The sequence below is a fragment of the Anneissia japonica genome, unplaced genomic scaffold (assembly GCF_011630105.1).
Source record: "Anneissia japonica isolate Jap-2015-1 unplaced genomic scaffold, ASM1163010v1 scaffold199_len4679917_cov187, whole genome shotgun sequence".
NCBI lineage: Eukaryota > Metazoa > Echinodermata > Crinoidea > Comatulida > Comatulidae > Anneissia > Anneissia japonica.
In genome coordinates, this window is record NW_022686322.1 from 278,239 (window position 1) to 289,047 (window position 10,809).

Below are 10,809 nucleotides of genomic sequence, written 5' to 3' on the forward strand. Positions count from 1 at the left end.
GCGGATAAATAGTTAAAGTTAATGACTTTTATGATAAATGACTTATATGATATTAACTTACTTATATATAATATTAATTTTCTAATATATAAAGTAAACACATTACATCTTTTTAAATAGCTATTTAATGTGAATTATATAATATTAACAGAATGTAATCTAACAGATAGCAAATTTCATACTAGCACATATCTAAATAATACGTAAAAAAGTTATGTATATAAATCGAATAATGTACAATATAGTAACAGTGAACTAGAAATTTAAACTAATAAATCACATCTCACATCCTTGTAAAAATTTACTTAAATTTGATTTAATCTATTAAATTTTAAATAACTAAATATTTTGCATGAAAATACTTCCATTCAGCATAACACAAGTCTTAAAACTTACATGTGTTGCACAGATATTTATCTAATGAGTCTTTATGACTTTGAAAGCTTGTGTTTAAACAGAAGAAGGTGTATTCATCAGGCCTATGTTAAATGTCAGAATTTGGTTTAACAAAATGTCGGTTTATATCTTGTCAGTTTATTATGTACACTAATATTGACGAAGGAGACACGTCTAAAAGAAATTTTAAATAAATGTTCGTATATCAATTTCACCCTCTCTCTGTTGAGATTTTTTTTGCAAAGTTTGTCTCATGGCTCTCAGCTATTTTTTTTTTAAGCAATATTTATAATTGATTTTTTTTATCAACTTTCATCAAATCAACCATACAGTTGGAAGGTGCTAGTTTGAAGGCAATTATATAAACTAATAAATCCTGATGCACCAAATTCCATACTGGCACTTGTCTAAATAAACGTTTAACTATTATGTTTATAATAGATCCATTACATGAAATATTGTAAGAGTGAACTGGAAATTCAAACTGATAACTCACATCTCATATCTTTGTAAAAAGTTACTTCAATTTATTTTAATCTATTGTTTTTAAGTAACTAAATGATTTGCATGAGAATACTTACATTCAGTGACGCTTTCTCCTAAAGTGAAAGATAATAATAAATTATTATAAGCCTATATAATATTTAGAATGTACCAAATCAAAATAATTTACTATAAAGAAGATTAGCGATAAGATTTTTTTTAACTTCAGATATATTTTTTGCGAAAATATTCATTCAGATTTATTTTTTTACCCAATAAGTTAAAAATGTTACTAGTCGAATAAAAAAAAAGTCATTATTGAGCCACCCCTTTCCTGAACTCCACTATCAATCTTTCATATTTCTACTCTCTCTCTCACTTTCTTTCCTTATTTCACAACTTAAAATTCTCAATTACTAATCCTCTTCTCGTCTACAAAATAAAAATAATTGACTACTGTATAGCGAAAATTAGCGCTAAGATTTTCAATTAACTTCAGATATATTCATTCAAATTTGTTTTTTTACCAAATAAGTTAAAAATGTTACTAGTCGAATAAGGAATATAATCCTGTCCAAAAAAAAAAGTAATTATTGAGCCACCCCTTTCCTGAACTCCACTATCATTCTTTTATATTTGTACTCTCTCTCACACACTTTCTTTCTTTATTTCACAACTTAAAATCCTCAATTACTAATCCTCTTCTGTTCGTTCTGTTGCCTATGGCGTTCTTGTTTATCGATTGTATAATTTCTTGTTTGTTTAATTGTAAATGTGTTATTTTATTACTGTACTGTCCAATTTGTAATACAGTAATACTTAAAATATTAATTATGTTATGAGAACTGTTAAGTTATTACTTGCCTTCAAAGTTCACTTCGCTTACAGCTATTAGAGAGAAGGGGAACAATAGGTTATAAGTACACAATATATAGTACATATAATTGCATAACACAAGTCATGTGCTGTACAGATATTTAACTAATGAGTCATTATGACTTTGAAAGCTTGTGTTTTAAAAGAAGTATTCATCAGGCCTATTATAAATTTAAGAATTTGGGAAGAAAATTTCGGTTTATATCTCATCATTTTATTATGTACATTACTATTGACAAAAGAGACAGACAATTATATATAAACTAACAAATCCCAATACAACAAATTTCATACTGGCATTTGTCTAAATAAAACGTTCAAATGTTATGTCTATAAACCCATTACATTAAATATTGTAAGAGTGAACTAAAAATTCAAACTGATAAATCACATTTCACATTTTTGTAAAAGTTACCTAAACTTATTTTAACATATTAAATTTTAGGTAACTGAATATTTTTGCATGAAAATACTTACCTACAGAGTCGTCTTCTCCTAAAGTAAAAGATAATAATCAATTATTATATATAATATTTAGAAGGTACGGTAAAAAATAAAAATAATTTACTATAGCGAAATTTAGCGATAAGATTTTCAATTAACTTCAGATATATTTTGGCGAAAATCTTCATTCAAATATATTTTACCAAGTATGTTAAAATGTTAAGTCGAATAAGGAGTATTCTCATTATTGAGTCACTTCTTTCCTGAACTCACACTATCATTCTTTTATAATTCTACACTTTCTATTTTTTCTTTCATTAATTCACAACTTAAATCCTCTATCACTAACCCTCTTCTGTTCCCCTCTGTTGCCATGGTGTTCTTTATCGATTGTTTAATTTCTTGTTTCATTGTAAATGTGTTATTGTATTACTGTACTGTCCAGTTTGTGCTGTAAAAACTACCCTCTTTATTTATAGGTTAAATTAATAAACAGGGTAATACTTAGAAGATTAACTATGTTATGAGAACTGTTAAGCTATTACTTGCCTTCAAAGTTCACTTCGCTTACAGCTATTAGAGAGAAAGGGAACAATAGGTTATAAGTACACAATATATAGCACATATAATTGCATAACACAAGTCATGTGCTGTACAGATATTTAACTAATGAGTCCTTATGACTTTGAAAGTTTGTGTTTTAAAAGAAGTATTCATCATGCCTATTATAAATGTAAGAATTTGGTAAGAAAATTTCGGTTTATATCTTGCCATTTTATTATTTACATTACTGTTGACAAAAGAGACAAACAATTATATAAAACTAACAAATCCCGATGCACCACATTTCATACTGGCATTTGTCTAAATAAAACGTTCAAATGTTATGTTTATAAACCCATTACATAAAATATTGTACGAGTGAACTAGAAATTCAAACTGATAAATCACATTTCACATCTTTGTAAAAAGTTACCTAAACTTATTTTAATCTATTAAATTTTAAGTTACTGAATAATTTTGTATGAAAATACTTACATACAGAGTCGTTTTCTCCTAAAGTAAAAGATAATAATCAATTATTATATATAATATTTAGAAGGTACGGTAAAAAATAAAAATAATTTACTATAGCGAAATTTAGCGATAAGATTTTTAATTAACTTTAAATATATATGGCGAAAATCTTCATTCAAATTTATTTTACCAAGTAATTTAAAATGTTAAGTCGAATAAGGAGTATTCTTCTTTCAAAGTAAAATCATTATTGAGTCATTTCTTTCCTGAACTCACACTATCATTCTTTTATAATTCTACACTTTCTCTTTTATTCTTTCATTAATTCACAATTTAAGTCCTCTATCACTAATCCTCTTCTGTTCCTTCTGTTGCCATGGTGTTCTTTATCGATTGTTTAATTTCTTGTTTCATTGTAAATGTGTTATTGTATTACTGTACTGTCCAGTTTGTGCTATAAAAACTACCCTCATTATTTATAAGTTTAATTAATAAACAAGGTAATACTTAGAAGATTAACTATGTTATGAGAACTTTTAAGTTATTACTTGCCTTCAAAGTTCACTTCGCTTACAGCTATTAGAGAGAAAGGGAACAATAGGTTATAAGTACACAATATATAGTACAAATAATTGCATAACACAAGTCATGTGCTGTACAGATAATTAACTAATGAGTCCTTATGACTTTGAAAGCTTGTGTTTTAGAAGAAGAAGTATTCATCAGGCCTATTATAAATGTAAGAATTTGGTAAGAAAATTTCGGTTTATATCTTGTAATTATATTATGTACATTACTGTTGACAAAAGAGACAGACAATTACATAAAACTAACAAAACCCGATGCACCAAATTTCATACTGGCATTTGTCTAAATAAAACGTTCAAATGTTATGTTTAAATATTGTACGAGTGAACTAGAAATCCAATCTGATAAATAACATTTCACATTTTTGTAAAAAGTTACCTAAACTTATTTTAATCTATTAAATTTTAAGTAACTGAATAATTTTGTATGAAAATACTTACATACAGAGTCGTCTTCTCCTAAAGTAAAAGATAATAATCAATTATTATATATAATATTTAGAAGGTACGGTAAAAAATAAAAAATAATTTACTATAGCGAAATTTAGCGATAAGATTTTTAATTAACTTTAAATATATTTTGGCGAAAATCTTCATTCAAATTTATTTTACCAAGTAAGTTAAAATGTTCAGTCGAATAAGGAGTATTCTTCTTTCAAAGTAAAATCATTAATGAGTCACTTCTTTCCTGAACTCACACTATCATTCTTTTATAATTCTACACTTTCTCTTTTTTTCTTTCATTAATTCACAACTTAAATCCTCAATCACTAATCCTCTTCTGTTCCTTCTGTTGCCATGGTGTTCTTTATCGATTGTTTAATTTCTTATTTCATTGTAAATGTGTTATTGTAGGCCTATTAGCTGTAAAAACTACCCTCTTTATTTATAAGTTAAATTAATAAACAGGGTAATACTTAGAAGATTAACTATGTTATGAGAACTTTTAAGTTATTACTTGCCTTCAAAGTTCACTTCGCTTACAGCTATTAGAGAGAAAGGGAACAATAGGTTATAAGTACATAATATATAGTACATATAATTGCATAACACAAGTCATGTGCTGTACAGATATTTAACTAATGAGTCCTTATGACTTTGAAAGCTTGTGTTTTAAAAGAAGTATTCATCAGGCCAATTATAAATTTAAGAATTTGGGAAGAAAATTTCGGTTTATATCTCATCATTTTATTATGTACATTACTATTGACAAAAGAGACAGACAATTATATAAACTAACAAATCCCAATACAACAAATTTCATACTGGCATTTGCCTAAATAAAACGTTCAAATGTTATGTTTATAAACCCATTACATTAAATATTGTAAGAGTGAACTAGAAAATTCGAACTGATAAATCACATTTCACATTTTTGTAAAAGTTACCTAAACTTATTTTAATCTATTAAATTTTAAGTAACTGAATATTTTTGCATGAAAATACTTACATACAGAGTCGTCTTCTCCTAAAGTAAAAGATAATAATCAATTATTATATATAATATTTAGAAGGTACAGTACAAAATCAAAATAATTTACTATAGCGAAATTTAGCTATAAGATTTTCAATTAACTTCAGATATATTTTGGCGAAAATCTTCATTCAAATTTATTTTACCAAGTAATTTAAAATATTCAGTCGAATAAGGAGTATTCTTCTTTCAAAGTAAAATCATTATTGAGTCACTTCTTTCCTGAACTCACACTATTATTCTTTTATAATTCTACACTTTCTCTTCTTTTCTTTCATTAATTCACAACTTAAATCCTTAATTACTAATCCTCTTCTGTTGCCATGTTGTTCTTTATCGATTGTTTAATTTCTTGTTTGTCTCATTGTAAATGTGTTATTGTATTGCTGTAAAAACTACCCTCTTTATTTATAAGTTAAATTAATAAACAGGGTAATACTTAGAAGATAAACTATGTTATGAGAACTTTTAAGTTATTACTTGCCTTCAAAGTTCACTTCGCTTACAGCTATTAGAGAGAAAGGGAACAATAGGTTATAAGTACACAATATATAGTACATATAATTGCATAACACAAGTCATGTGCTGTACAGATATTTAACTAATGAGTCCTTATAACTTTGAAAGCTTGTGTTTTAAAAGAAGTATCATCAGGCCTATTATAAATGTAAGAATTTGGTAAGAAAATTTCGGTTTATATCTTGTCATTTTATTATGTCATTACTGTTGACAAAAGAGACAATTATATAAAACTAACAAATCCCGATGCACCAAATTTCATACTGGCATTTGTCTAAATAAAACGTTCAAATGTTATGTTTATAAAACCATTACATAAAATATTGTCAGAGTGAACCTAGAAAATCAAACTGATAAATCACATTTAACATCTTTGTAAAAAGTTACCTAAACTTATTTTAATCTATTGAATTTTAAGTAACTGAATAATTTTGCATGAAAATACTTACATACAGAGTCGTCTTCTCCTAAAGTAAAAGATAATAATCAATTATTATATATAATATTTAGAAGGTACGGTACAAAATAAAAATAATTGAGTACTGTATAGCGAAAATTAGCGATAAGATTTTCGATTAACTTTAGATATATTTTTGGCGAAAATATTCATTCAATTTTTTTTTTTACCAAATAAGTTAAAAATGTTACTAGTCGAATAAGGAATATAATCCTTTCCAAAAAAAAAGTCATTATTGAGCCACCCCTTTCCTGAACTCCACTATCATTCTTTTAAATTTCTACTCTCTCTCTCTCTCTCCCTTTCTTTCTTTATTTCACAACTTAAAATCCTCAATTACTAATCCTCCTCTGTTCGTTCTGTTGCCGATGGTGTTCTTGTTTATCGATTGTTTAATTTCTTGTTTGTTTAATAGTAAATGTGTTATTTTATTACTGTACTGTCCAGTTTGTAATAGAGTAATACTTAGAAGATTAATTATGTTATGAGAACTTTTAAGCTATTACTTGCCTTCAAAGTTCACTTCGCTTACAGCTATTAGAGAGAAAAAGAACAATAGGTTATAAGTACACAATATATAGTACATATAATTGCATAACACAAGTCATGTGCTGTACAGATATTTAACTAATGAGTCGTTATGACTTTGAAAGCTTGTGTCTTAAAAGAATAAGTATTCATCAGGCCTATTATAAATGGAAGAATTTGGTAAGAAAATTTCGGTTTATATCTTGTCATTTTATTATGTACATTACTGTTGACAAAAGAGACAATTATATAAAACTAACAAATCCCGATGCACCAAATTTCATACTGGCATTTGTCTAAATAAAACGTTCAAATGTTATGTTTATAAACTCATTACATAAAATATTGTTTGAGTGAACTAGAAATTCAAACTGATAAATCATATTTCACATCTTTGTAAAAAGTTACCTAAACTTATTTTAATCTATTGAATTTTAAGTAACTGAATAATTTTGCATGAAAATACTTACATACAGAGTCGTCTTCTCCTAAAGTAAAAGATAATAATCAATTATTATATATAATATTTAGAAGGTACGGTACAAAATAAAAATAATTGAGTACTGTATAGCGAAAATTAGCGATAAGATTTTCAATTAACTTCTGATATATTTTTGGCGAAAATATTCATTTAAATTTATTTTTTTACCAAATAAGTTAAAAATGTTACTAGTCGAATAAGGAATATAATCCTTTCAAAAAAAAAGTCATTATTGAGCCACTCCTTTCCTGAAGTCCATTATTATTCTTTTAAATTTCTACTCTCTCTCTCTCTCGCTTTCTTTATTTCACAACTTAAAATCCTCAATTACTAATCCTCTTTGTTCGTTCTGTTGCCATTGTGTTCTTGTTTATCGATTGTTTAATTTCTTGTTTGTTTAATTGTAAATGTGTTATTTTATTACTGTACTGTCCAGTTTGTAATACAGTAATACTTAAAAGATTAATTATGTTATGAGAACTTTTAAGCTATCACTTGCCTTCAAAGTTCACTTCGCTTACAGCTATTAGAAAGAAAGGGAACAATAGGTTATAAGTACATAATATATAGTACATATAATTGCATAACACAAGTCATGTGCTGTACAGATATTTAACTAATGAGTCCTTATGACTTTGAAAGCTTGTGTTTTAAAAGAAGAAGTATTCATCAGGCCTATTATAAATGGAAGAATTTGTTAAGAAAATTTCGGTTTATATCTTGTCATTTTATTATGTCATTACTGTTGACAAAAGAGACAATTATATAAAACTAACAAATCCCGATGCTCCAAATTTCATACTGGCATTTGTCTAAATAAAACGTTCAAATGTTATGTTTATAAACTCATTACATAAAACATTGTAAAAGTGAACTAGAAATTCAAACTGATAAATCATATTTCACATCTTTGTAAAAAGTTACCTAAACTTATTTTAATCTATTGAATTTTAAGTAACTGAATAATTTTGCATAAAAATACTTACATACAGAGTCGTCTTCTCCTAAAGTAAAAGATAATAATCAATTATTATATATAATATTTAGAAGGTACGGTACAAAATCAAAATAATTGAGTACTGTATAGCGAAAATTAGCGTTAAGAATTTCAATTAACTTCTGATATATTTTTGGCGAAAATATTCATTTAAATTTATTTTTTTACCAAATAAGTTTAAAATGTTACTAGTCGAATAAGGAATATAATCCTTTCCAAAAAAAGCCATTATTGAGCCACCACTTTCCTGAACTCTACTATCATTCTTTTATATTTCTACTCTCTCTCTCTCTCTCACTTTCTTTATTTCACTACTTAAAATCCTCAATTACTAATCCTCTTCTGTTCGTTCTGTTGCCATTGTGTTCTTGTTTATCGATTGTTTAATTTCTTGTTTGTTTAATTGTAAATGTGTTATTTTATTACTGTACTGTCCAGTTTGTAATAGAGTAATACTTAAAAGATTAATTATGTTATGAGAACTTTTAAGCTTTTAATTGCCTTCAAAGTTCACTTCGCTTACAGCTATTAGAGAGAAAGGGAACAAAATCAAAATAATTGACTACTGTATAGCGAAAATTAGCGATAAGATTTTCAATTAACTTTAGATACATTTTTGGCAAAAAAATTCATTTAAATTTATTTTTTTACCAAATAAGTTTAAAATGTTACTAGTCGAATAAGGAATATAATCCTTTCAAAAAAAAAAAAGTCATTATTGAGCCACTTCGTTCCTAAACTCACACTATCATTCTTTTGATAATTCTACACTTTCTCTCTCTCTCTCTCTCTTTTTCTTTCGTTAATTCACATCTTAAATCCTTAATTACTAATCCTCTTCTGTTCGTTCTGTTGCCATGGTGTTCTTGTTTATCGATTGTTTAATTTCTTGTTTGTCTCATTATAAAAGCTACCCTCTTTATTTATTAATTCAATAAATAGGGTAATACTTAGACGATTAATTATGTTATGAGAACTTTCAAGCTATTACTTACCTTCAAAGTTCACTTCGCTTACAGCTATTAGAGAGAAAGGGAACAATAGGTTATAAGTACACAATATATAGAATAAATAATTGCATAACACAAGTCCTGAAACTTACATAATATGCGTTGCACAGATGTTTAACTAATCTCTTTAAAGAAGAATAGGAAGAAGAATATGTATTTATCAGGCCTATGTTAAATGTCAGAATTTGGTAATAAAATATCGGTTTATATCTTGTCAGTTCATTCTGTACACTACTATTGGCGAAGATACAGGTGTAAAAGACATTTTAAATAAATGATCGTGTATCAATTTCACTTTCTCATTGTTTTTTCTTTCTCATTGAATTTTTTGCAAAGTTTATCTCACAGCTCTCAGCTATTTTTGAAAAATTAATATTTATAATTGATTTTTTATCCACTTTCATCAAAACAACCATACAGTTGAAAGGTGCAGAAGACAATTATATAAAACTAACAAATCTCAATGCACCAAATTGCATACTGGCAATTGTCTAAATAAAACGTTCAAATGTTATGTTTATAAACCCATTACATTAAATATTGTAAGAGTGTACTAGAAATTCAAACTGATAAATCACATCTCACATTTTTGTAAAAAGTTACCTAAACTTATTTTAATCTATTAAATTTTAAGTAACTGAATAATTTTGCATGAAAATACTTACATACAGAGACGTCTTCTCCTAAAATAAAAGATAATGCCGTATACAATTATAAGATATAATATTTAAAATGTAACAAATCAAAATAATTTACTATAAAGAAGATTAGCGATTTTAAATAACTTCAGATATATATTTTTGGGAAAATGTTCATTCAATTTTATTTTTTACTAAATAGGTTAAAAATGTTACTTGTCGAATAAGGAATGTTATTCTTTCAAAGTAAGTCATTATTGAGCCACTTCTTTTCTGAACTCCACTATCATTCTTTTATAATTCTACTTTCTCTCTCTCTCTCTCTCTTTCTTTCTTTTTTTTAATTCACAACTTAAAACCCTCAATTACTAATCCTGTTCTGTTCGTTGTGCTGCCATGGTACTCTTGTTTATCGATTGTTTAATTTTCTTGTTTGTCTCATTTTTAATTTGTTATTGTATTACCGACTGTCCAGCTTTGTGTAGTAAGAGCCACCTTTATTATTTATTATTTCAATAAATAAATATATAGAGTAATACTTAAAAGATTAATTATGTTATGAAAACTTTCAAGCTATTCCCTACCTTCGAAGTTCACTTCAGCTATTAGAGAGAAAGGGAACAATAAATTATAAGTACACAATATATAGTATAAAGAATTGCATTACACAAGTCTGAAAACTTACATAATATGTGCTGTACAGATATTTAACTAATTTATATATATTGTGGTATATAGGCATATATATATATATATCCTTCCAGTGGATGCTTAGTTTATTTTGTCATTCTGATCGGATTTTCTCTACTGTTCCGTTTTAATTTTAATTTTAAATTGTTTTGCATTATATGGCCGTTTGCTGTTTTATGGGTTTTGCCTTTCAAAATCTCCCTATTCTATAT